This window comes from Mesoplodon densirostris, chromosome 1 (assembly GCF_025265405.1).
Source record: "Mesoplodon densirostris isolate mMesDen1 chromosome 1, mMesDen1 primary haplotype, whole genome shotgun sequence".
In the NCBI taxonomy this organism is placed as follows: Eukaryota; Metazoa; Chordata; class Mammalia; order Artiodactyla; family Ziphiidae; genus Mesoplodon; species Mesoplodon densirostris.
The window spans coordinates 188,629,238-188,635,638 of NC_082661.1; positions in this window are offsets into that span (position 1 = coordinate 188,629,238).

A 6,401-nucleotide genomic window follows, 5' to 3' on the forward strand; every position below is an offset into this window, starting at 1 on the left:
AGTAGAAAGACACAAGATCATTAAGTCCTCAGGATGTTTACCATTCTGCAGAACTGGAATGTCTATGGGGGTGGGTCTCCCAACTAGTTTTCACCCATTTGGTGTTTCTCACTTTCGATCCATCTTGTGCACCTTCACTCAAATTATCTTCAAGGTCCAAAGTTCTTATCATGGCGCACAAGGTTGTGCTATACTCACTTCCCCTTTGTGCCTTAGTTTCTTCATCCATGAAATGTGGATGAGTGTCTACTTCATAGATTATTGTGTAGACTAAGTAGATGATGTATGTGAAACACTTGGCATAGTTCCTCATACATAGTCTGTGCTTAAAAATTAGCAATGATTAATTGTTACTATTGCCTTCTTTTCTTTTTTCTTTTTTTGCTTTCAATATTGTTCTTAACACACAATTCCAGTCAGTTTGAAGTGTTGAGTAAGGCATTTAACAGAGTGGTTCTTGGTGATAAGTAGCAAAAAAAAAAAAAAGAAAAAAAAAAGTTGCAATAGCAATAAAAGTTTCTCAAACCAAATGAACTTTGGGAAAGAATACAGTGAAATTGGCTGTGAATGGTACAATACTTTTTTGCCTATTTTCCTTTTACTGCCTGCATCAAACAACATATTTAGTTGGATTCAATAACTCCTAGGTATGACTCAAAGGGCCAAAGGACCTAAACAAATTGTGCAAAGTCAACCAATGCTGGTGCCTTGTAAATTCTCCCTTCAGAATTACCTTGGCTAACCAGCCAGAGAATGCTTTCAAGTGGTTGCTTTTATCAGCAATGGCACTGGGAGAGGACTCTCCTACCAGGAAAAGTCTAAATTAGAGAACAAGTTACTGTAGCTGCCTGCTGTTCAAACATTCATGGAGTGACGTAGATTGAATGTACTTGAACTTGAATGATTTTTTCTTTCTTTTTCTTCTTCTTTTTTTTTTTTTTTTTTTTGGCTGGAAGTAGTCAGCAGAAAATGTCCAAAACCAAGTGCTTACTGCACAGTCACAGGCCCTATCAACAAACAAAACCACCAAAGGGTATTTGCTCTGTGACATTCTTCAGCATTTTTCTAATTTTTGCTTCCCCCCCCCTTTAAGGTCTTTGTGGTAAAAACAGTTTCCTCTTCAATGCATAGAGTATTGAGGTCTTAGTTGGTTATAAAGATATATTCATATTTTTTCTCATTATAAAAACAATGAATACATGCTCACTACAGAAACTTAGAAATACAGAGGGAATAAGGAGGAAACTTAAAAAAAAAAAAACTGTAATTTCACTACTCAAAATGTTCTTTTCATTTTTAAAAATATTAGTCATTTGATGTAGTTATGAGGTGAACTGCTGATTTTCAATAAAATGCCATTGTACACAATCATAAAAGGAACACAGTAATTACTTCATTGCAATGAAACTAGTTAGGGAGTATTCTTTTTCCAATTTTGGTTAATAAAATAAGTTTTTACTTGGCCAGAGAAATAATATCAAACCCATGTGACCTGGCATCTATTTATAGATTTATAGGTACTGTGTATGTATGTATTCACTGTGTGTGTATGTATGCATGTATAGACACACAGGCCTAAAACAAGTTTAAAATACAATACTTATACTTGCTTTGTCAAGTATTGTGTTTTGATATTTTATTTTCTATACTTGTTACAGAACTTAGGTTCGTCTTCTTGCTGCTCAAAAGCCAGCATTTGGGAGGCAAATGTTGGTTGGAAAAGGAAAGGTTGCCTTATTCAGGAGGGTTGCAACCTGGTGAGAAGGTAGACCTCATGTCCTAAAACCAACTCTGAAGATTCTGCTTGACCATGAAAGGTTTTAAAGGGAGAAAGAATCATTTGGTGAAGGGGGTCAAAGTCTTCATTATCTTTCACTGTGGGCACTTTCTTTTGATTGGTTGGTGGTGAGGTAGCAGGGTGGTGTTCCAGGAATCTTGTGCTCAGTCTGAAGTTACCATCCTCCACCTAGGTAGGGCCTTAGTTCCTGCAGAAGAACTCAAAGGTATTTTGTTACGTATATTCCTTGAGGAGGAACCAGAACCCTGCCCCATGACTGGACTATTGTTTCTTGAGTGCTCCTTTGTTTCTGCATCCCTTCCCTTTCTTTATAAACAACTCTTTGAATCTGTCCTTTGGAGCTCAGGAAAGGTCTAGGAGGCTGAATGAAGCCTATTTCCTACCAACAAGAATCGAGGGCATGGATGGGACCTCCCTGGTGGTCTAATGGTAAAGAATCCACCTTCCAACGCAGGGGATGTGGGTTCAATTCCTGGTCAGGGAACTAAGATCCCACATGTTGCAGGGCAACTAAGCCCACATGCCACCACTACCAACCTGTACCGCTCAACGAGAGAGCCTGTGTGCCACAAACTACAGAGCCCATGCACTCTGGAGCCCGCGTGCCACAACTAGAGAGAGAAAACCCACACGCCACAACTAGAGAGAAGCCTGCACACTGCAACAAAAGATCCCGCATGCCATAACTAAGACCCGATTCAACCAAAAAATAAAAAATAAATAAATATTAAAAAAAAAAAAAACAATCGAGGGCATGGAAAGGATTTGTACCTGGGACCCCACCACAGGGTGCTGCTCTGTTTCATAGTAGCCTATCCTATTTATCCACTTAAAAATAAATTTTGGCCACAAGCCTCTAATAAAGTGATTTCATAACCCAGTGATGGATCATAACTTGTAGTTTAAAAACATTGTCTAGTTCTTTGACTAAAGAGTCAAGTTTTAACATTTCATGTTGGAGTCCACACTCTAATTAGTGCTTCTCAAGATGCTTGGCTAGTTAGTAGGGGCAGAAAGCTCAGGAACAGCAGGACAGTTAAATCTCCTTACCTCAGTCTCCAGGCCTGACTCAGGGATGGAGTCTTTGGGAATGTCATAAGGAGCAGCTTTTTTTTTTTTTTTTTTTTGCGGTACGTGGGCCTCTCACTGTTGTGGTCTCTCCCATTGCGGAGCACAGGCTCTGGACGCGCAGGCTCAGTGGCCATGGCTCATGGGCCCAGCTGCTCCGCGGCATGTGGGATCTTCCCAGACTGGGGCACGAATCCGTGTCCCCTGCATCGGCAGGCGGACTCTCAACCACTGCATCACCAGGGGAGCCCAGGAGCAGCTTTTGAGGGGAAGATGTAACACCAAGTAGAACATTATCTGTATTGTTGAGATTCTATGTCCTTTACAGCTGGGTGCCCCTACTTAAATTCACTGCCCATTCTGCTTCAGCTATGTGCATCTTAGTTTCGGGTCTAATGCAAACTGAACTGAGGGTCAAAAGTACATTGATTTCTAGGACACCTTGGGAAAGAAGCAAAGACATTCGATGAATTTAATAGTGGTTTTATAATTATTTCTTCTTCTTGTATGGTTCTTCCTTATCCCTGTAGTTGCTGGCTTTAGCCCAACAAGCTTCTGAATAAGACAGTCTGGGTTACATCTTTTGAGTCTGTGTGACCCCGAGTTTCCTGTTTCCTCATCTGCCAAACAAGGGCAGTAATGCTCACCCCACAGGACTCTGGAAAGGAATAAATCTCACTTAAAATAGGAGCCAGGGGCTTCCCTGGTGGCGCAGTGGTTGAGAGTCCGCCTGCCGATGCAGGGGACACAGGTTCGTGCCCCGGTCCGGGAAGATCCCACATGCCGCAGAGCAGCTGGGCCCGTGAGCCATGGCCACTGAGCCTGCGCGTCTGGAGCCTGTGCTCCGCAACAGGAGAGGCCACAGCGGTGAGAGGCCCGCGTACCGCAAAAAAATAATAATAATAATTAGGAGCCAGCATGGGCCTGACTCAAACTTCAAACCTAGTAAGTAGAAGTTCCTTTTCTTTGGAGTTTTACCCCCAGAGCACATATCATTTCCAAACAGCTGTGGCCGCAATCCTTGAGCTAACAAGCAACCCATTAAGAACGTGGCCAACAAGCTATAACTTCCCCTGAACAGAACCACAACTCAACATGTGGGCGTAGATAACTAGTTAAGAAAAAAAGTTTAATGTGATAGACACAAGTTGTATTTTCCCGTCATGGTTAACAACTAAAAGAAAATCAAATAACAAACCACAATGTTTATCAACCAGAATATCTATAAGATTATAAAATCCACAGGACATATGGTGATTGGAAGCCTGGCTTAACTGTGTATCTAAAACAAGGAAAAGAAATAAACTTTGGGTATAACCTTGTCAAACATTTATTTCTTTGCTTAGGCAGACGCAACATGGGGATTATGCTATTAGTAGCCTGTGTTGTGGTGAGGGTTAGTAAAACTTGAAAGTAGGGCAGTCAGTGAGCAGTGTTGGAACAATCAGCTCTTATTTATGAGCTGTGTTGGAGAAAGAGTCTTCTTTTTGTGGTAATTCTAGGGATGATGATAGGATCTCCTGGAAAAACAGGAGTAAAGCAATTTATACACACCTCCATTAGAATAGCAATTAGACTGCACTGTGATTATTTGTTTATCTGTTTTCCTTCTTTAGATCAGGGAATAAGGGTCATGCTTATTAACCTCCCTTCATTCCCGCTTCCATAAAAATGCCTGACAGTAGGTGCTAAATAAACGTTTGTCAGATATTAACTACATGAAACAATAACACAGTTAGTATTAAGATGTAATACTGCAGCTGGGTGCTGGATAAGGCACCTTGCCAGCAGAAAATTGGTTGAACATTAAAGAGTCTCTTCCCAGCTCAGAGATTAAGCTCTGAGATTTCACCAAACTATCCACAGACATCGTAACACACTCATGCATTTTCCCAATAAGTAATTTATATGATTTTTTGTTGTTGTTAGGGTCACATTTGTAACTGTTAGGGAATCTGCTTAGAGTTCCCCTCATCTGTCCATCTACACCCTTCAATCACACACAGATGCTATAATATGTGCTCATTAAACATTTGATTGTAGATATTCACATTCAGTGCATAATATACACATATGTAAAATACACACAACAAAGCCATACTTTCTTTACCTCCACCATAATTTCCACCATACCTAATTAGTGCAAATTTCTTTAATGTTGTCATATTTCTTTAATGTTGTCAACCACTTCGAAAATGTCAGTCAATGAACTAGCTCAGTCATACAGTAGCAGAGCCCCTCCTTTGAAATAAGCATCATTCAGAATCCTCTGCCTCCAAGATTATCTGAGTGTATGGACAGCACCCAGAAGGTAAAAATAAAAACAAAAACATTTCTGGCTAAAAAACTGGGAAATAATGAACACTGGAAAATACTGTGGACATTATGCTCAATATCAAGTTTTTATGATGATTCATAATTTTCCTAGTTGAAATCTGCATCTTTTTGCTATGCATGCTATTTTCTTTTGCATTTTATAGATTCATCTCTCGACTTCCTAAATTTTGTTTCCATAATACCATAATGTCATAATGATGTTTTCATCTCCAAAACAAATTCCTTGAAAACCAATAGTGGCCTGAAATCATTTATTCATGTATTATTTCAACAAACATTTGTCGAATCCTTAGTATGAGTATGAACCCAACTCACACTGAAGATGGGCATGGAAAGAGAAATAAGATATGATAGTTTCTTGGCAGAGTACATAATCCAGCATGGGAGCATGTAAACCACAATGTGCTCTGTATCCAAGGGCCAAGGTAAACACTTAGATGAGTTATGAGACTTCTAATGGATGTGACATTTGAAATGGCTCCTGAGTGACAAGGGAACCTCTGGTGTCTGAGCCATGCCTATCCTCCTGCTCTCTATACATCCTTGCCTTGTTGTTAAACTCCAGGTTAAAAAAAAAAATGAACTGCTTATTTTTGTTCTCAGGTCATACTGCACTGCTTTCAGCTTCCATGCCTCTGCTCACTTGGTCCTCTTTGTCGGGAATAGGTACCTACCCACTCTCCTTAGGTAGCACCCTCCTCTAGCAAGTTTTCTCTGACAGATCCCACCCTTCCAAGAAGGGGAGTCTGATGCCCACCCTCTTCTGAGTGCCTATAAAGCTCGGTACATTGCTGAGTGTCATGGAGCTCCAGACAACTTCATATCTTTCCATTATGCTTCCATAGGCTGTGTTTGGTAGTGGCAGAGTCTGGTTTATTTTTTTTCCTCTTTGTAAACTAATTTAGAACCTAATTTAGTTCCTAGCTTATGAGTGATAGATAAATGTTGAAGAGATAAATGAATACACAGATTAAATAGAATAAATAGAGTTACTTGTGTTGGAAAGTTATCTGTAACAGAAATGTGAAAGATGGATGGTATTAATCCAGACTATTTCACTGGCAAGAGACATAAATCTAATTTAAATTTAAAGAAAAAGAAAATCTGTTGGCCTACATAATGTCCGTGAAAAAATCAGAGCCACCTGGTAGACATAGGTGCCCAAACAAGGTCCTCAGTAATTTGCCCCATTTCAAGT